The following is a 21806-nucleotide window of genomic DNA, read 5'->3' as shown; positions in this document are numbered from 1 at the left end:
CTGGTCCAAGAGCACAAAAAATGATATGGATGGCTTTGGAGTTGAGCTGGAACATTCTTGTCTCTCCTTCACTCCACAACCTTGGATGAGTGAGAGGTTTGATGTATCATTCTTCTACAACATTCCATGCTCTCATGTCACTTGCTTGAATGAAGTACATCATTCTATTCTTCCAATAGGCATAGTTAGCTCCATTGAAGAAAGGAGGCTTGTTGATGGGCATCGAGTCGAGACCGGAGTCGAAGTTTGAAGCGGAGGCCATTGATGACTTTGATTATCGATATAACTCTTCCCGAATCGACTCAAGAGGTGATTAAACCTTCAAATGAGTTAGGCTTTGATGCCAATTGTTGAGTTAATCGATTGACGGAATTGGCCAAGAGGGGGTGAATTGGCAATTAAAAAATTTGGTGGAAGCTTTTGCAGAAAATTGAAAGAAATTGCACAACGATTTAGAGTGGTTCAACTTTCTCAATCAAAGTTTACGTCCACTACCTTAGTTATCCACACTAAGGATTTTCCAACAAATTCACTAATTTGTTCTTTCTTTTGAGGCCAAAGAGATAAACTTACAACACCCTCAAGAATATACCTCAATTCTTGAGAACACTCTTTCCCAAAGAGAAGATTACAAATTTGCAAACTTACAAGGAAAACCTCTCAAGGTAAGACGTTTGCACAATTCTAGAACAAGAAAAGAACACTCACAAATAATTAAAAATGAGCACAAATGGTGTTCTTTGAAAGCAAAATGAATATTGAAAGGAAAATTGGCTTGATTTGCACAAACTTGGTGTTTGATGCTTTCTCTCTTGTTTCTCTATAATTTCTTGTTGATCAAGGGCTTCAGAACTTGTTTAAATACACCTTGAATCACTTCTGAATGTTGGGGATGATTAGTGAAGATCATATAGCCGTTTTAGTGTGAAAACAATTAATAAAACAGCTTGGAGCGTGGGGGGAATCGGTACCCCCTATGGGGAATCAGTTCCTAAGTGTAAAATTCAAATATTTCGACCATTATACAAGGGGGGAATCGGTACCCCCTGGGGAGGAATCGGTTCCCTCCGAGCATACTGGAATTCTCGGAGCCAAACCATTCAGGGGGGAATCGGTACCCCCTTAGGGGGGAATCGGTTCCCTCTGAGCAATCTGGAATTTTTGGCTTTGAAAGGATTCGAAATACTTTGTAAAATTATTTTGAAATTGTTTTAAGATTAAAACTTAATTTTACACTTTGAGTAAGGATTAAAAATGATCTTTGAAATGATTTGGAGTAATGTTCTGATATTCGAATAATTCTATCGAATATACTTAGAAAATCATTTGGAAAATCTTAAAATTCATTTAACTTAATTTGTTATATCGAAATATCAAAATGTTTTCAACAGTATTGTTCTTCCAGTACCGATACCTTTAACCATATTTTTCATTTTTCATTTCGATTTTTACCCAAATTTCGTTTAAATCTCTTACTTTAATCACCAACCATACCATTAAACACATCATCACTTAACCCAACTAATTTTCCTCCATTAATCTCCCTATAACATCTAAAATCTCTAAAGAACACTCCCAACCAAGAATCACATTACTTTTTCATACATGTTTTTAATCACATCCAAGGCTTCTAATATCTCATTTACTTCTTTGACAAGTCAAATTTACTTGTAAACCTAAATAAAAACTCATATATCAACATATCACTCAAAAACCCATTTTCTTAAATCTCAAATAAATCCTTCATCTTTTAGTTTTAATCCTCATTGAACTTTCCTTAAGCCTTTATAACACTTAAGGTTTCAAAACCAACCAAAAAATGAAAAGAAAAACATTGAAGAATCCTTACCTTGTTATAGAGGGCACGAGACTACGGTGAAGAAGAAGAGAACCACTTTGACTTATCCCCTTATTTCACTTATTAAATATCTTTAATAATAACGAATATTAAATTCATTTCCCTCCAAATGACCATAATGTTCTTCCATTGTTTCATTCTTACTAATTAGTCTTAAACACAATTTCCTAAATCATTCCCTATACTTTTCAATCTACTCACTTCAACCCACCAAAATTTTAAATACTTTCACTATGGTCACCGACCCGATAATTGGGGTATTACAGATTGATTGTAGTGCCTTAGGGTAGACTGCTATTCCATAATTAATGGAAATATCTTTCTTACAAAAAGAATATAATCTAATAAAAATTGAATAAAATAAATAAGTAAATATAAGATTTAAGAGACTGATAAAAATATAATGAAAATTTAGTCGATCTCTCATTTTTTTATCTTTAGGGTTTGTGACATTTTCTATAGATCATGTTTTTTTTTAATTTTGTTTAGTTAAGGACGACATCGATTTTGATGTTGGTTGTTGATTGTCGGTTTTTTTCTTTGTATTTTTTATTTTTTTAATAAAATAATCCTACCTCTGTGATATATTTTTTTCTTCATTTATAGCACATTTTGTCTTCTTTTTCCGTCGTCTACCATTCTTTTTGTTTTATGTTTTCTTTAGTTTGAATTTGACGACGTCACGACGTTCGTCTTTGATTTGCAATTTTCGATGATCTTTCAATTGCTTAATCACTTTTATAATTCATTTGATGTAGTTAAATTTATTTGTATATATTTTTTTGTTCGAGTCTTTTAGTTAAGGCTTTAGCATTTTATCTTAGAAAAGTAATTTTTAAACTTTTACCTTTTTTATAATTGAGATAAAATTGAATGAGAAAATCAAGAAATTTCACATTTCTGCTGTATATTGGGTTTAACTATTATTTGAGTTGTGCAAGATAAAACTTTCATATATAATTCTTAGGAGAGTACTCAATAAGTGAATTTGAAAATCAACAAAAATATCTAAGGTAAAGTCGAAGAAAGAAAATATGGAGGAAAGTATTTGCGTTTGCTGTAGATACACATACACCGGGAGCAATAAAAGAACGTCCAACCTTCCCCCACTCTCTCACTCAAAATTTAATTTTTTACTCTCATTCCATACTTCCATACTTCTTTTCTATTTTCCTCACTCCTTGCGGCAGATCCCTCGTTTCCCCCCTTTTTCTCTCTAGAAAAGAAAAAGAGAAACTCATTTCGTTGCATTGCTGCGGTCGATCTTTGCCGTGTTTCGTGAATCTACAATCCAGATCTTCTCTTTTTCTAGGGCTTTTTAATTTCTTTTTTGCTGCTCGGCGCAGCAGTGTAGCAGCTTCAGTTTTGTTTGGTTTATGAGGTGTGGTGCTTCGCGCGGAGAATGCTCGGGTGGAACCTTAGGAATCTCCGGTGGCTGTCCGGCGAGGCTCGAGTTGCCATCTGTTTTTGACGATGGTGGGTTTGGACTCTGGTTCAGCTAGAGAAGATGCCTGATTTGACTCTGTTCTTGTTGCTTTTTGTTTACTTACTCAGCTTTCTCTCTTGTTCTTGTTTAGGTACTAACTCTTTCGGGATACTTGCTCTTTTCTTTAGTTAAATTTCTTTACTTATCTATTGGGTTTGCTGTAAGTATAGTAGAAACGGAGGAAATGTGGAACAAAAACCAGTTCTACTCGAGCTTTAATTTTATTTGGAAATAAAATAAAAAGTCAAAACATCAACATGTTTTATTTAGCTCAGTAATCTTTGCCTAGTGCTGATTGGCTCTCTCATGGCTACTTATTTGTCCACTATAAAGTTATCCCTTTGACGAACTTGCCGGCCTTCGAGAAAAATGAAATTGTAGAAAAAAGCTTTGCTTTTTGAGTAATCGTTTGGTAACCAAAACTAAGAATCTACAAGTCTCCAATTTCCCCGTTCCCTATAGTATTTCTAAAAGAAATGGGAATTTGGGGAAAAAGTTAGATAATTGATGAGTATTTTAGCCCCTTAAGCAATATACGGTTCCATGTTAGTTTTCTGCTGCTTTACTGAAAATGATGTAGTTGAATTTGCTTATACCATGTCTCATATGTAAATATATATAGATTATTTTATTGTGGTACTATTTAAAAGGGAGTATGAGCGTTAATTATCTTATTAAAAATGTTTTAGCATTTCTATTGAAAAAAATGTTTTTAGCATTTATTTTGGGTATTTTGAGTAAATGATCAAAATCTGCTACTATTGGAACTGTTGAAATCTTTGTCATAATTATCGAATTTGTTGTAAACGTGTAATATACAGTTTTTCATGATACAAATCAAGTGTTTTGATATACCATTTTGGGTTTTATCAACATTTTAAAATATTTTTTATGTAGTCCATTTTCGAGTTTGATACTAAGTATATATTCATTTTGTTCATTTGATATTTATAGTTTTGAAAATTTATGTTTATATAAATTTAAATGATTGTGTGTTGAAGATATATTGAATAATAGTATTTTTTATTAACCAGGTAAATACCATAATTTAGTGAATATGTTCAATTGTTGAAAGAAATGTAAAAAAAAAATTATCTTGAGAGAAGAGGCATTAGTAATTTGTTAAAAGAATAAAGTAATATAAAAATAAAAATCTACAAGTGCCAATAGGTATGAATTGGTATAGACCGATACAAGATATGTGCCAGTTCTAAAACTGAAATGGTATAATACTGCTACTGTACTGGTACAAATAACTCGAATTCAAATACAGCTATGGACATTTATCAGTATAATAACTACGGTTACTGAAGGAAGATTAACATCCGTGCCATTTTATTTTACTTTATTTCAGGGCTGCGAATATTCTTGTATCCATTACAACCAGTGCATCGGTTGTCTGCAGTGGAAACAATAGTTGACCGCGGTAATAATTTATTTCATTGACATGTTAATGCAGTCGAACAAAACTCTTTTGATTTTTCCTCGTCTAGACTTGAAAGAACCTACTATGTCCAATTCAAATAGCTTGATGTAGATATTTTGTATCCATCAAGAACGTTAACTGAAGATATATGAAGTAAAAGAAATTTTGAGTGATATATGTTTTTCTGTGTACTAGTCCACTGAACTTGCTCTGAGCCTGTTTGGCAAGTATAACACATTACTTAAAATATTCAAAGATGCATTCGGTTTCTACTTCTAGTTGATGGATTGGCATGTTCCTGCTAAAAAGCTGTCATTTTTGACAAGTTTATGATTTTTGTTATACAGTTTTCTATGTTCTTCTGCCCACTAATTGTTAGAGCTGAAAGATTAAGGATCTTTGTGTATCCTGTCCAGAATAGGAACTCTTACCTTCTATTCATGATGGAGGTGTTAGTTATGAGATATGTTCTCCCCTCAGTGCATCTGATCTTCAGAAAGCTTAAGTGAAGCTTCTTTTTTTGTCTGATTCCTATTCTTCTTGGGTCAATTTTATCTAAAGGTTTTTGGATCCTCCTATTAGTTGTTCTGGTATATAGACCAATATGATAAATTCATGATTTAAAGAAAACAGTAGCGTACAAGTTACGTTCCCACTTCCCAGTTTATGTAGATGTGTCGTATAGGTAATTGAATGACCTTTTAAAGGAATTCTAACTTCCTTTTTTTGGATGTCATTCTATACTCCTTTCATTATTGTGCATTATTGCTTCTCATATGGATTACCAATAAGGTTACTTCTATCCTAGCAGCTAGGTCTATTTCAATGCGTGGACTATTTTCTTCTCAACCAAGATCACCCCAACAACATGTTAATCCTTCTTTTGGACCTTCCGCTGCACCTGTGCCTTCTATCAATGAAGGTACCTATTGCAATTTGTTTCCATCACCTTGCTACCACATTAATGCTTCTACATGGCTCATGTATATTGCTCTGCAGTTGCTAGCCCCAATAGCCGCATGGCATCCAGACATCATCATCATGGTGGTCACCATCACCATCGTCATGTTAAACCCCGAGTGGATGCTCCATCACCTTCAGAGCAAGGTAACATGTTATGTGCCTTAAGCAATGTCTAGAAGAGTAGCTTACTGATGCTTGGTTCCTTTTTTTTTCCCAAGTAAAACTAATTGTTGTTTAAACTTCAACCTTAATTGATGGGTCTGCAAAACTTATTGTTAGTCTTGGGGATTATGGTGGGGGTTGATATGCTCATTCACGTAAGGAGCATGTTTGAATAATCAATTTGTCTTAGCATATGCCTACCTTCACATGGTATGATTTGCTTGCACTTTAAAAAAATGTTTTAGAACACTCTAAACACTTATTTTTCTTCTTTGTGGTTTTGATTATAAAACTTCGTCAGGTTGTGATCAAGTTTGTGTGGAGCCACTTCTGCTACCCCTTTTGGTTCGCCTTGCGGCTGTGTTTTCCCAATGAAAGTCAAGCTTCTTCTAACTGTAGCTCCTTATGCTGTTTTCCCTGTGATGAATGAGCTGGAGATTGAGATTTCTGCAGGCATATATTTGCAGCAAAGTCAAGTGAAAATAATGGGCGCCACAGCTGATACTCAAAATCAGGAGAGAACATTGGTAGAGATTAACTTGGTTCCACTTGGAGAGAAGTTTGATAATACAACAGCAATTCTTACATACGACCGTCTTTTGCATAAAAGGCTATCTCTAAATTCAACTCTTTTTGGAACATATGAGGTGGTATCCATCAGTTATCCAGGTGTTTATCTTCGTTCCATTTTTGCGTTAAAAACTTATTCTCATGCTATTTTGTTGCTATGTCATGTTTGAAATTTGAAAAATATGTTTTCAGGAGTTCCTGCTTCACCACCATATGGTCATATTCTTGGGAGTGGTCCAACTGGAAGTACAGGAGACCTCCCAATCACAGCTAATTTTGTTAACAAGAACCAAAAGATGAACATCAGGATCATTGCAATTATTGTTTTATCCGCGTTTGTGCTCTTTTTGGTTTTAGCTGGAGCAATCTCTGTCCTTATAAAATGGAGGAAGTTTGGAAGACCATCAAATGCTGTGGGTCCGGCGTTTCCTTCCTCATTGAACAAAAGATCTGGTAGGTTAGATAGTGAGCTTTTTTTTTGATAAAAAATTGAAAGTCTCATTAAAAACTCCATATTCGTCCACATACTAACAAGTACGTTAACGAATATTGGAAGGAAGAAAAGAGTATCTCATATTTCATTAAATAAAACTCCCAGTACATACGAAAACACGGAATACCCTCATACGTGGGTAGACGACATTACAAAAAACCATAATCACCTAAAACTCTCACCTCCTCAACCACAAAACCCCAGAGACAATCACCCTATTCCTAAGTTACACCTCCAACAAAAGAAAAACAACCCAACACCTAAGGACATAATAGAACAAAAAAAAAACACTTACAACCATAAAAACAAAATCAACCGCCTCTGAAGAGAACTCCACTGAAAGCACCATTACGAACCAAAGCCACCAAAAAAATATTTAGCTCCTAAAGAAATCATCAATGGAACAAAACCACACTTCCTTTCTATAAATCAAACTGTCCTTGCAACTTAATTCAAAACTCCTTTCTTTTGCTTGCATTTCTTCACCATACGATTTCTTAATTTTCCCGGGAAAGGTGGCACTGTTGAGGAATCTTCTTGTAATTGTATTGCGTCACCGGATAGACCATTAGAAAGAAAGAGACCCATCATAAGAACATCTTCCGAGGCTCGGGGGCTAACTCCATCAGAAGGGTCAAGTTATTTATCAACAAGATGTTTCACGATATTAAAGTTTGAATGATTTAAAGCCTTCGTTGAATGAAACCCTGAATCTAAACAAGGGAATGGAGACAATCCAACCCCAACACCGACAGACCCGCTTTTAATTAGATCATCCTCACCAAATTTGTTACTCGAATTCTCAATACCTTTGGCACTCTTCCGGAGTGAAACCTTTTCTAGACTGGCAGTCTCAATTGCAACATTTTTGTTGGAGCATTTTAAAACTGAGGAGAACACCAACGTTCCTGACTGAGAATTGTCCGGTGAAGCCCCAAGAGAACAAACAAGATCTAATGAATCATAGCCTTCCTTAGGGACCCAATCAAAAGACGAAGGAAATTGAGCGCTTTCGTCTATTGCTAATAAATTGCTCCACCTAGCTGCAATGTTCTTGAAAGTACTCCAATTCCAAGCGTGAAAAGGAATCCCTTCGCAAACTAACCACACTCGACGGCACTCCACCACCATACTCTCCGACCAAGCAGCAACTTTGGAAAACCATTCTGCAAGAGTCTAATTTTTCATTCTTCACATTTCTCAACGTAGCAGAGTTCAAATATCATTAGAACTACATTCCTCGAAGGAAATTGAGAGCTTTCGTCTATTGATAATAAATTGCTCCACCTAGCTGCAATGTTCTTGAAAGTACTCCAATTCCAAGCGTGAAAAGGAATCCCTTCGCAAACTAGCCACACTCGACGGCACTCCACCACCATACTCTCCGACCAAGCAACAACTTTGGAAAACTATTCTGCAAGAGTTTGATTTTTCATTCTTCAAATTTCTCAACGTAGCAGAGTCTTCAAATATCATTAGAATTACATTCCAGCAGCTCTCATTAACAAGAAACCAACGAGGCCTTTATCTTGCATTTGGCTAGCAAGATTGCCGATTTTGATAAATTTCTTGCACCACCCCATTAGACAGTTTCCTAACACTTGAAGTTTAGCTTCGTCAACAACACCTTCTACTGTATAGAGATTATTCCTCGTAACTACTTCCATCCCAGACTTTCAGTGGACAACTGGCGAGGACTTTCTCCAATAAGATCGTCGAGGGTTGTATTTAGCCAAAGAGACACCAATTTTACTGCCGTCAATGTGAGAACCATTCATCTTTGAGATCGCTTTCCTTGATTCTTCAATTATTGCAAAGCGAATGAACCCGAAACGAACCCCTTTGTATTTCTTTTGGTTGGAATGAAGGCATCAATGACCTGACCGTGGGTGCAAAATAAAGATCCAAACCTCTTTCAATGGATCTTCTCTGGTAAGTTTTCAATGTATAACGTATAGCATCCAATTTGCACCCATTACTGTCTTCCTTCCACCAATTGTTATAACCGATTCTCCCACTTTTTGCTACTACGCCAAACTTGTCACCACAACACCCAGTCTCCATTGAAACACACCCACGTTAGAAAAGACCAAAAGGACGCCACCAGCAGGCTCCCTGTGAATTTAGGGTTTGAACGTCGATCGGAAAGTGGCTGCTGACGGTGAAGAGAAATGCCGGAAGATAACAACGGAAAACGGTGGAAGACGTTGAGGAGTGCCAAAAGGGGGACGAACGAATATGTATTTTTTTCTTGCAAAGACAGGACCAGCCCTGTGAATTTTGGGTTCGAACGGTGATCGGAATGTGGTGGCGGACGGCGGAGAGAAATGTCGGAGGATAACGACGGCGAACGGCGGAAGACGTTGAGGGGCGTCGAAGGGGGGACAAATACGACACCTTACACCTCTTCAATGCTGCATTCCTAAGTTGTACGAGCGTCGGTGGGGGCTCATCGGCTCCGTTTCGTAGTCATTCGTTCTCTTGTTCGTTGGTTCGTCGGGGAGAGGTTCGTCGGAAATCGGGAGATTCGAAGATCTTCTTCTAGATCTACGCCGATTTAGTTTGTTTTTGAAAAAACCAGCGTCAGATCCATGTCCGGGGTGAAGAGAGGCTTCGAATGATGGCTTTTTCTTACTTTTCCGATGCTGGCGAGCGGCGGTCGAAGCTGATTGACGGTGACTGGCGCGGCAGCGAAGCGGTGGCTGACCACTGGGTTGTGAAGGGAGTGACGCCTAGGAGTGTGAATGAGGTTTTCAGAGAAAGGATTTTTTAAGATCGCCTGGATTATAGCACTAGCTTTTCAAAATTGACTTGTGTGCTAAAATTACAAAACCTGAGAAATTTTATGGGACGAATAATTAGATAGTGAGATTTATGTTTGACATTTAGATTCTGTTGCATGGGATTGCAATGTATTGCAATGTGGCTAACTGATTTTTCACTATTGCTGTTTAGGCACCCATACAACCCTAAGCTGATGCATCTTTATGTATTTTCAGTTACTACAACAATTGAATCGTAATGGTTAATCTTTCTTAAAGCTGTGAAGTTGGAACATATGATAATTGGAATTTTGATGGTTGGATCTAAACTAGTTATATTTCCTTGTTGTCTGTATAGCCTATTTTGTTGTTGTGAAGTGGGAATATATGAAAATCTGGTCTTCATGTTAATGCAGGCATTGGTTATATCTTTTCAAGCAGTATGGCAAGCTCTCCATCAATGTCACTCGTTTCCGCCATGGCTACTGGTGCTCTCCCAGTTAAAAAATTTACACTTGTTGAGCTTGAGAAGGCGACAAACAATTTCAATTCAATGAGGATTCTTGGTGAAGGGGGATTTGGACGAGTTTACCGTGGTATTATGGAGGATGGAAGTGAGGTAGCTGTTAAGTTACTTACTCGAGATAATCAGAATGGAGATCGTGAATTTATTGCGGAAGTCGAGATGCTAAGCCGGTTGCACCACCGTAATCTTGTCAAACTTGTCGGTATATGCATTGAAGGATGCACGCGCTGCTTGGTGTATGAACTTGTGCCCAATGGAAGTGTGGAATCGCACTTGCATGGTATAACTTATGAAATCAGCCATTATTTGTCTGTTACGTTTATTGGACTGCTTGTTCAATTTAGTATTTTTCATTAAGAAAGCTACCTATTAGCTTATTGTCCTGAAAAGAAAAATAAAGGAAAAGAAAGAAAAACTCTCTGTTATTCCCTACCTATATTACCCAAGTCACCTACTGTTGAATTTGCTCATAGATTGACCTTTAATTCAAGTTTTCTTTATATAGTTTTGTATTGGTGGTTTAGGTGTTGACAAAAACCAAGAACCTCTTGATTGGGATGCACGGCTGAAGATTGCCCTTGGGGCAGCTAGAGGATTGGCTTACCTTCATGAAGATTCTAACCCTCGAGTGATTCACCGAGATTTTAAGGCTAGTAATGTTCTATTAGAAGATGACTTCACACCAAAGGTCTCTGATTTTGGCTTAGCAAGGGAAGCAACTGAAGGAAGCCAGCACATTTCTACCCGGGTCATGAGAACTTTTGGGTAATTATTTGTCATATGATAGCTTTAAATTTCCTTGAAACTTTTTTGCATACCACTACATATCCTCCAATTTACTGGACGGTGAAAATGACTAGTATTTTATATATTAATTAAAAGTTAATTCATGCAAATTTTATGGACTGATCCGTGTTAAAACACTTGATATTATAATGGTTACAATTTCTTACGTCTGAAATCTTCTAACTCCTATGTCTTCTGTCTGATTGCTTTTCGAAATATTATTAACGGGAAAGTTTGTGAATTTGCAGGTACGTAGCTCCTGAATATGCTATGACAGGGCACCTACTTGTTAAGAGTGATGTTTACAGTTTTGGGGTTGTGCTTCTTGAGCTTTTGACCGGAAGAAAACCCGTGGATATGTCCCAACAACCTCAGGGACAGGAAAATCTAGTAACTTGGGCGCGGCCTCTACTGAGCAGTCGAGAAGGTGTACAGCAGTTGGTAGATCCTTCTTTGGCTGGAACATATGACTTTGACGAGATGGCTAAGGTGGCAGCCATTGCTTCCATGTGTGTCCACCCAGAGGTGACTCACAGACCTTTTATGGGTGAAGTTGTGCAGGCACTGAAGCTTATATACAATGACACCGATGAAACCGGTGGAGATTGCTGTAGTCAAAGGGAGTCTTCTGCCCCCGAATCCGACTTTAAAGGAGATTTTGCCCCTTCTGATAGTAGTTGGTGGAATGCTGGCGAGGTCAGCCCCCACTTAATTTACGGACATTCATCATTTCCTTTTGTCACAATGGACTACAGTTCTGGTCAACTCGACGAGATGGAGAAAAGACCATATTCAGTTTCAAGTTTGATCGGAGATGGAACATCTTTGCCGATTAGACACTGTAGCAGATCAGGTCCATTGAGAACGGTTCGAAGCAAGGCAAGCTTTAATACATTAAGAGGGAGCATGAGTGAGCATGGGGGACTGCTTCCAAGGCGAATTTGGACCGATGCCAATTGGGTTTGAGCATTCCTTTTTTTTATTTTTTGAAATGTAAGCAGTCGATGGTAGTCTAGCATTTGGGGGACGTTGATTGAGAAGCAGAGACCGTGGATACTCGTTTTTCTTGATTCCTTACCATACAAAAAATGGAGATGTAAGACTGCTTTTATGGTTATTGGCAAAAAGTTTAATTTCTTGTTATCTAATGCCAAACCCAATCCCAGAGCCACAGGTTCATTTACAGATCGTCTTGCAAACCAATTTGTGCTTTTTTCTTCTAAGAAAATTGTATTAATGCAGTTTTGTAATCCTGCTGCACTTTTGTGATAGGAGTTTGATAACGTCGATGTTGTCGGTCTGCAGGACTACACACTCAAAACCATATTGCCACACTAGCTTGAGGCCTTGGAATACACTTGATAATTCAGCTTCACCAATACAAGGATAAAATAAGCACCATGATCTCTCAGCTTCACTTTTGTTGCTGGATGAAACTGCACCGTCCGTGCTTAGTGAAAGTATTCCCTCATCCGGAGGTTGCTATTGAACAAACTTGGGTTCTATTTGTTTTCCTCGTTGAGCATTAGCACATAATTGATGAAGCCTTTGTTTACAGAAATAGCATCAAATGATAATTTTTACATATACTCACATTTGTCGGACATGATAATAAAAATTTTGATTTTTGAATAAAATTTTAGATTTGAATTTTGGGTTTGATCCAATTTGATAACGAAATAATAGATTTTATGTTACTATTAACTATATAAAAAAAGGACAAATGAAAAAACATAGATAAATGGAAAGAAATTGTGTGATCTAAAGAATCGTCTATGGTAAATTTTAGTTGTTGACTGATCTGAACTGGTGTTGACGCTAGCTATTATTCTGTTTTGATCTGCTCATTTAGTTGCTTCTCGAGATCCACCTTTCAAGATTTAAACTGTTTTGGTTTGCTATGTCAGTTGAAAATAGTGGACAGTGTATCAGAAATCATACTGCCATTAACTGGAACTTGAAGTAATACATTTTGGTCTAATATGAAGTAATCGAGCATCTTTGACGAGTATGTGATTTTATTGGTTAGTGGAGGCTTTAATGCTGGGGTGTGATTGTTCTTTCCGGTGACTTATTTGTTGTTCTAACTCTCTTTGGAGCATGAAAAATAGGATGCCTTTTTTGTTAATATGATAATAGAGCCATGAAATTGGAATTTCTGATACTTAGCCAACCTTTTACTTCACATACTTTCCGGTTTAGAAATGTAGTGTTCGTTAATGGACCCCCCATTGTCTCTAATGAAGCCCGAGCGGCAATGTGCACCTTCATAAATTTATCCCTAAAACATTTTTGAATTTGAAGGGTTTTAAAAGAATGAATGTTTGGAGGGTTTTAGATGGGTCACGCTACTGTTAGAATACTCTTCATCTCCATTATTGTTTTTTAAACAAGAAATAATCTTCACTTTGATCTGAACTGAGTTTTTAATTTTGTTATTAAACCTATTCAAAGTCATTTGAGATCGGAAAGCAAGAACTTAACTGCATGGTCTTGCCTTAATGTTTGAATCTTGAGTGAAAAGTGCCTAGGGATGTCAAATGAATTGGTGAATCCTGGGCCCTCGTGGCTTTTGTAGGCTACCAAAACTAGCCTTGCAGTTGGATCTCTCGTCTGGGTGGAGGATTCTGACATTGCTTGGATAGATGGTGAAGTTGTGCAGGTTAACGGTGAAGATATTAAAGTTTTGTGCACTTCAGGGAAGACGGTGAGTTGCTTTGTAAAATTTAATTGGATTATCTTATGTGCCTATGAATCTCATTTTTATTATGGTGAATGCTAATTATATTTGCTACAATTATATTTATGTGGCTTAAGATTTTCTTCCCTCTCCCTTTTACATGTCATGCAAGTCCAGTATGGTATTATAGGAATTCATGGGGCACATAGAATGCTTGGATGAATTGCTTAGTTTGACTTGCGTATTTCACAACTTTTGCAGCAGGTTGTTGTTATGGCTTCAACTGTATATCCTAAAGATGTCTAGGCCCCATCATGTGGAGTTGATGATATGACAAAGCTTGCTTATTTGCATGAACCCGGAGTCCTTCAAAATTTAAGATCACGATATGATATGAATGAAATATATGTAGGGTTCTGAACGGATGTTCACCTTATTCTTTTAATGTATGGGTGTTAGTTCAGTCTTTTCTTTATGTATTTTTGCTGAAATGGATGGATGTTTTGTATTTTGTGTGGCAGCATATATTGCATGGATGAATGTTGGTGTGATCTTTATGTTTCATCATGTTTTCAAAGTTTACTGATACAAGTATGCAAATGCTTTAAATGGTGCTTCCAGACATATACAGGAAATATTTTGATTGCTGTGAATCCATTCCGAAAGCTACCTCATCTATATGATAGGCATATGATGAAACAATATAAAGGGGCAGCCTTCGGTGAGTTGAGTCCACACCCTTTTGCTGTAGCAGATGCTGCATACAGGTACCCTGTTGTTTTGACCAGACATTTATTTTATATGATTGCTTTCTTTGACAATGAAACAATTTTCATTAATTAAGACTAATGATCAACGATGGAATAAGTCAATCGATTTTGGTTAGTGGTGAAAGTGAGGCCGGTAAAACAGAAAGCACAAAATTGCTGATGCAGTATCTTGCTTACATGGGAGGGAGAGCTGCTTCTGAGGGAAGAACAGTTGAGCAGCAAGTTCTGGAGGTGAACATGGTCATGAATTTAGATTTATGTGACAATAAGTTCAATGTTGGTAGTTTGAATCTTCTATCCAAGTAACTTTGTTTAACAACTTTTATTTTTGTTTTCGGCTAATCTGCAGTCCAATCGCGTTTTAGAAACATTTGGTAATGCAAAGACTGTTAGGAACAATAACTAAGGTAGGGTATTTACCTTTAACGTAAACATCTTACATAAGTAGATTCTACGCTATAATAGAATAATTTATTTTACCTTTACATGCATGTTTTGAATGGTGTAGTCGTTTTGGTAAGTTTGTGGAGATTCAATTTGATCGGAGGGGAAGAATTTCAGGAGCTGCAGTCAGAACTTATTTGCTAGAAAGATCACGTGTTTGTCAAGTGTCTGATCCAAAGAGAAATTATCATTGTTTCTACATGCTTTGTGCAGCACCACCAGAAGTAAGTAGTTTTTGATTGCTTTAATCAGGTGGCTGATAAAATATTTGATACAATGTGTTTTTGTATAGTCATACCATCAGTAAGCATTTTCCATGTTTAAAGATATCTCGAATATCTTTTTTTTTTTGGATACATTAAGTAGAAACCTCCTACAACCAGGAGTTTACATTCTAAGGGTTGCTTCGCCTCTGGCATCCGCCATTAACAGAGGGACAAGTCCTTCTGGTGGGTTCTTTAGATTCTTCACCTCGTTATCCTATTCAATTGCCATATTGGTAGTCTGTCGGCGCACTTGTTGCCTTCTCGCCAAATGTCCCTTATTTCGGTTATCCAACCTTTTTGGAACATTTCACGTTCCTTTCAGCAGAGTACTTCCTGGGCGATCTGTTATGTGTAGCTTATAAAATTACAAGCTCAACAAATGTTGGTCAAACTTATTAGCCATTGAAGAAGTCAAGTTCAAATTTGTTACTACAACATTAAATTCAAGTTGAAAAGTGCCTATGATGGACACCAAAGGTTGACAAGTTGGCAAGTGGCCAACTTGTGCACATAAAAAAATTCATCTTTGGTCCCTAAACTATTAGGTTATTTATAAGTTTAGTCCTTAAAGCTCAACTATAAATAGCCTAAGCACTTCCGTTTGAAGCCATCCCAATAAATTCTCCCATTTGTTTTCTTCATTCTCCCATTTTGTAATATTTTGAGAATTCTTAGGAATTCTATTTGTTGTAATATTTTGTTGATAGTGAAGTTATCATCCGTTGTGGTGCCTGAGGAGTAGACAGTATTTTCGTTGAACCTCGTAAATTCGATGTGTTCTCTTTATTATTTACTTTGTATGTTCATTATTTGGTTTTCTCCATTGTATTTCAATGTTCAATAGTTTGACAGGTTTGTCCGCTGCGTAAATTCGATAGTTTTAATTTTGACATTTTAGATCAATTTTGAACTACGTTCATGTTAGAAATAATCTGATTTCTCTAACAATTGGTATCAGAGCTTCAGTTGAGGTTATCCTAGTCGTTCCATTACTGAAAAGATACAGTTTGTGCTATTGAATATTGTTTGTTAGAATTAAAATGCCAAAATACGGATCAATTGAGACATTGAGCTCTTCATCTGGACCAACGAGGAGGGTGATGTCAAATGTAAACTTCTCGTTGGAGTTGTTCGATGGATCCGATCATTTTGACATGTAACACCCATAACTCGTATACGCGAACCAATACAAGTTACAGATGTCACATCAGAAATTTAAAACATTTCTTTAATTCAACTGAGTAAAATTTTGTTTCTTCAAACATCTCAATTTTCATAACTTGAACAATTATTGCAAAATAATTATTCAGAGAAAAATCGTAATATAATATTGTTGGTTACCAATTCAGAACCAGTTTCAAGCAGTGATAGATAATTCCGTTATGTTTCATAAAATAAATACGACTGTCCACCATGTTTGATTTAAAACCCAAATTAATTTTATTTAAGCATATTTTAATATCAATATTTATTCGTACTATTAATTATATTTAATACAAACTAAATTAAGAAATTTCAAACATTTCATTCTCGTATACATTCTGGCTAGAACTTTTAAAACACAATAGGATGTCATCATTGTTACTTGTAAATATTTCCTTGGTGATTGATGCCAAGTTCAGCTCCTTACTCATTTTCTTTCCTTTTTCCTACTCGTGAAAATCATCACACGCTAAATATACACGTGAGGCAATAATATGAATATTTAAAGCAATGCAACAAATAAATTTAAATGAATAATCATATTCAATGCAATATGATCACTTTACATGTATTCCAACCATATTACCATATATTAACATGATATAACCGAATATCAAGTTTCTTACCAATATACTTGCCATTTATCCCATAAGTTCGTAAGCTTATTTGCATGTTTACCATTTATTAACCAATAAACCATAGCCCAAAGTATAACTATATGAGGACCCCGATATAGGAGTTAAATATTGCACCGTAGTGCTGAGGTCGGACTTTACCCAATTTGTACACCGTAGTGTTTTGTATTGCGTGTCTTTATTAGACACTTTGAGGCCTGCACTATGTGCCTTCTCTATACACTCTAGTGCTACCTAATATATAGTTGCTAGACTCTATGGCATGTCATTAATACTACTGACCCTCAATAACATACTTGGGCATATAGTCTATTTTTATTTGATCCATCCATGACAAAGTATATCAATAACATTTAACATTGGACAGTTCATACCCGAAATATCATTCATGATAAATATCATATATGTTCATGATAACATCATATGTAACGATCAATGATCAATGCATTTTATACTCAACCTTTGACATATTTAGAATATGTCAATTATATGTATATAACATAAATATCATGTCAATATAAACAAGGTAGACTTATCGCAAGTCTTGCCCAATGATGCATAAAACATCAATGTATAATGTTATGCATGCATTGCACTCATTTTTAAATTATATACAAGTTAAAATATAAGTCTCACTAAGCTTTAACTTGATCATTTGCTTCTAATTTGGTTAAAACCAAAATTTCTCATAATTTCATATCTTGATAGTCTGCATTACTTTTAAAGAAATATTATTATGTATTAATCTACAACTTTAAAAATTATTCCGTTTATACCACTTGAAACTAGACTCAAATAAGAATCTATCCATATAAGGCACCTCTTCTAGTTCAATTTGTACAATTTATGGTGAATGTTCAAATTTGACTGACAAAATCTGTTTTGAGCAGAATCTGCTACCTTTTTTCTAACCTATCATCGGTTAAAAATTCATATCTTTTTTTATACACCTTGAAATCAGTTTCCGTTTGTTATAAACAAAACTAAACTGATATAAGAATCAAACAATATAAAATTTATCCTCGAATCATTTTTATAAAATTTATGGTGATTTTCTAAACTTACTGTCCAGAACATAAATTCTAAACAGATTTCACCAATTTGCATTTTCAATTTGTTCACTAATTCTATTATCTCACCAAATTCACATATATGCATGCATCACAAATCACATAACATTTTTAGGAGTCACTATTTACCATAGTAACTTCGTCGCTGGCTCATCGCAAGCCAATGTTTGTTCGTTAACATAAGTACAAATTAAATTTGCACTCACCTAGTGTCCTTAGCTTGCAACATTCATTGGAATTTCCCATTTCATCATTAAGCTTCTCCTTAGATTTTATAATATTTGATCTTGATTTCAAGCACTCAATATCCAGATGAACACCATTACCAAAGATATACAAATTCAAATCAAATGTTAGAATCTTACTAACATAGACATACTTTGGAAAATAAATTCCTAAACAATTTTCCGATGTTTATTCGATACAATTTTCATGTCACAATATAAATTTTGACGTTAACACTTTCAATTGACCATTCAAATTCCATTTAATCCAAATTCACATAACATTTTCACTTGAGCTCCCAAACTTTTCATATTTGTGCTTTAAACCTTAACTTTTATAAGCTTTCCAAAATAATCAAATTTCACATCTTAACTTCAATTTCAACACTCAAAAATTAATTTCCAGCATAGTAAATCAAATATTGAATAATAACACAACAATCTAATTTTTTCTAAAATTACCGATTAGGTCCCCCAACTTTTTAAAAATTACAAATTGGTCTCCAAATTTTTTTAAGGCTTGTAGACTACTTCATACATCATTTCTAGCCCTTACATAATTTTTTTCAGAATTTTCCTCATTCTTTAAGACCAAGGTTGAATGGTTCGAAGTTCCAAAACTAGGGTTTTCATGATTTTGATTCAATTCAAACATGAAATCAACTTCCATCCAACCTTACATCATCTCTACAATCAAAACCCTAATCAAATTTCATAAAAACAAAAAGTTTCCCTAACTTATAATTTGGTCGAATATCAAAGACACATTTCTAGGAAAATTGAACATGTTCTAATCATCATACAAGCTTGAAAATGAATTTATAACCTCAAAATTCATCATCAATTTTATAAACCCTAATGTTAACACAAACCTTATAATTTGGGATCTTTGAAATCAAGCAAGATTAACAAGCATAAATGGTACCAAAATATAGCATTTCTCGCGTAGAACAATTTTCTATTTCACGGCATAACCCGAAATCCAAAGGAAATTGCTCAAAAATGGAAAACAATTTTTTCTTACCTTTGGAGTGGTTCACGACAATACTGGTGATGATGAAGAAATTCCCTTGATAATTCTTCATCTTTCTTTATAAAATAATGAATTAAAATTCATTAAATGCTAAATTATCAATTTACCTTGAAAATTAAAATATCTTTACAAATTTACCATTAATGAAACTTGAATTTACCTTAATACCAAGCCTCATAAACCTTATCATCTGTTAACGATGAACAAAATATTTCCCACTTTACCATTTTGCCCTTATAAATTTCCCAAAAATTACAATCTTGCCACTTTAATCAAACAGTCCAAATTTAATATGGAATTAAATCCTCAAATCTGATGCTCCATATTATTTTCCATCATTTTTATTTATAAACTTAATTTATCATCCTTCAAATTTTCCAAAAATTTATATTCGATCCATTTTACCAATTTTTTACTGGACTTTATCACTTTATAGCTTTTAATACCAAATCTGTACGAAAAATCTGATTCCCAAAGAAACATCATTTTTGGGGTAAAATACTCATTTACAGGGTCGAATTACATAACTTTTTAAAAATTACACTTTAGTCCCTAAAATTTTCCAAAGTTTATAATTTGCCCACTTAATTTTAAAATTTACATTTTGGTAAAATTTTCACTTAGGTCCTTAAACTTTTCATAATTTTCTATTTTATCCATCAAACTTTCAAAATTTATATTTTGGTCACTAACAAAAAATTTGGGGTATTATATGGCATGTGGCAAGGCGAGGTATTAGACGCTTTATTCCAACAAGGTCTAGACATCTCCATTAAGGAAGAAAAGCCCGCATATATGGAGGAGAAAGAATGGGGAACAATCAATCGTTTGGCGTGCAACACGATTCGACCTTGTCTTCCCAAGGAGCAAAAGTATGGCTAAAAGAACGAGACTTCTGCAAGTAAGATGTGGAAAGAATTCGAGGAAAAATTCCTAAAGAAAACTCTCATAATCTTCTCCACGTGAAGAAAAGATTGCTCAGATTTGATTATCAACAAGACACCAGTATGAATGAACACATCACTGCGTTCAATGAGCTAGTGGCAGACTTATTGGGCATGGATGAAACCTTCAAATGTGAAGATTTGGCTTTGTTGTTGTTTTTATCTCTTCTAGATGAATTTGTGCATCTTGAAACAATGTTACTTCATAGTAAGGATAATGTTACACTTAAAGAAGTAATTGTTGCTTTGTATAGTTATAAGCTCAGGAAGAAAACAAAAAATGAGAGCAAGTACGAAGCAACGGTGGCCATGGTGGCAAGACGTTGCTCGAAAAGTCAAAAGCCAAAGAGAAGAGGGGATCAAAGTCGAAGTCCAGACTGGGAAAAATGAATGTGCCTTTTGTCATGAGAAAAACCACTTGAAGAAATATTGTCTGAAGCTGAAGAAGAAAGAAAAAGTTGCTCCAGATGCATGTGTTGCAGAGCATGATGCTAATGAATCTGACATATCATTGGCTACTTCATCAACAACATTCCATTCAGATAAGTGGATATTAGATTCGAGTTGCACCTATCATATGTCCCCTAATCGGGAGTAGTTCTCCAATTTAGTAGAACTAAATGCAGGAGTTGTTTATATGGGCAGTGGCAATGTCTGTAAAACTATTGGGATATGTTCAATTCGATTAAAGAATCAAGATGGATCAACCAGAGTTTTGATTGATGTCCGGTACGTGCCCAGTTTGAAGAAAAATATCATCTCTTTGGAAGCCTTAGAATCCAAAAGCTCAGCAGTCACTATGAGAGATGGAGTTTTAAAAGTCACATCTAGCGCATTTGCAATGATGAAGGGCATCGGCAAAAATAATTTGTATTACTACCAAGGTAGTACAATTATTGGAGCAGTTGCAATAGTTTCTGAAGGTGATAATTTGGACACAACCCAGTTGTGGCATATGCGGTTGGGACATACTAGAGAGAAATCCTTGCAAATTTTGGCAAAGAAAGTGTTGAAAACATTTTGATGTTTCGATATAACAAATTAAGTTAAATGAATTTTAAGATTTTACAAAAAGGTTTTCTAAAGTATATTCGATATAATTATTCGAATATCAAAATATTACTCTAAGTCTTTCAAAGTTCATTTTAATCCTTACTAAAGTGTAAAAATATGTTAAACAAATTTACAAAGTATTTCGAGCCTTAATCGAGTCAAAAATCATTTCTTAATTAAAATCAAACCAAAATGGGCAGATTGCCCAGAGGGAACCGATTCCCCCCCCCCAAGGGGGTACCGATTCCCCCTGAATGGTTTGGCTCCGAGAAATAACAGAATGCTCGGAGGAAACCAATTCCCCCTGTTCAACGGTCAAAATATTTGAATTTTACACTAAGGGAATCGATTCCCTATGAGGGGGTACCGATTCCCCCCACGATCCAAGCTATTTTATTAATTGATTCTCATCCCCAAACGGCTTCAAAACATCCCCAATAGCTATATACGAC

The 21806-nt window shown here is 35.4% G+C and overlaps 2 pseudogenes; both read left to right on the top strand.

Annotated features, from left to right (window-relative positions):
* The first annotated feature begins 3331 nt into the window (after positions 1-3331).
* LOC120171115 lies at positions 3332-12102 on the top strand (annotated as a pseudogene).
* A 1073-nt stretch (positions 12103-13175) lies between these two features.
* Positions 13176-21806, top strand: part of LOC120171147 — a 41907-nt pseudogene continuing 33276 nt past the window's right edge.

Source organism: Hibiscus syriacus, unplaced genomic scaffold (genome assembly GCF_006381635.1).
Source record: "Hibiscus syriacus cultivar Baekdansim isolate YM2019G1 unplaced genomic scaffold, ASM638163v2 tig00111812_pilon, whole genome shotgun sequence".
Classification (NCBI taxonomy): Eukaryota; Viridiplantae; Streptophyta; class Magnoliopsida; order Malvales; family Malvaceae; genus Hibiscus; species Hibiscus syriacus.
The sequence above is the reverse complement of the archived record's forward strand: the minus strand, read 5'-3'. Positions and strand labels throughout refer to the sequence as shown.